This window comes from Trachymyrmex septentrionalis, unplaced genomic scaffold, assembly GCF_001594115.1.
Source record: "Trachymyrmex septentrionalis isolate Tsep2-gDNA-1 unplaced genomic scaffold, Tsep1.0 scaffold50, whole genome shotgun sequence".
NCBI classification, from domain to species: Eukaryota; Metazoa; Arthropoda; class Insecta; order Hymenoptera; family Formicidae; genus Trachymyrmex; species Trachymyrmex septentrionalis.
The window spans coordinates 180,350-180,688 of NW_017305673.1; positions in this window are offsets into that span (position 1 = coordinate 180,350).

Consider the following 339-nt stretch of genomic DNA (forward strand, 5'->3'; position numbering starts at 1 on the left):
AAAAACACTAGTAAATGACCGATAAGTCTCAATTAATAATCGATGCGTACAAGTAAATGACTAGTATATAAATTTTCCTTTTAAAAGAAAAAGAATAGATATATTTTAATAAATATACATTTTTTCCTTTATTTTTCTCAGAATTTGACATACTTAAAGAATTTGTTTAAAAATAAAAATAAATTCTAAAAAGAAAAGGAAATGAATCTATTATTTTGTCTTTATTTATTTATATATTAAATCCATATTACAAATCAAACTAATCAAGACTCCTTATAAATTAAAGAACTGGAAAGGATACGGGCAGTAGGAATTAAGCGCAGAAGACGTCGCGCAAAT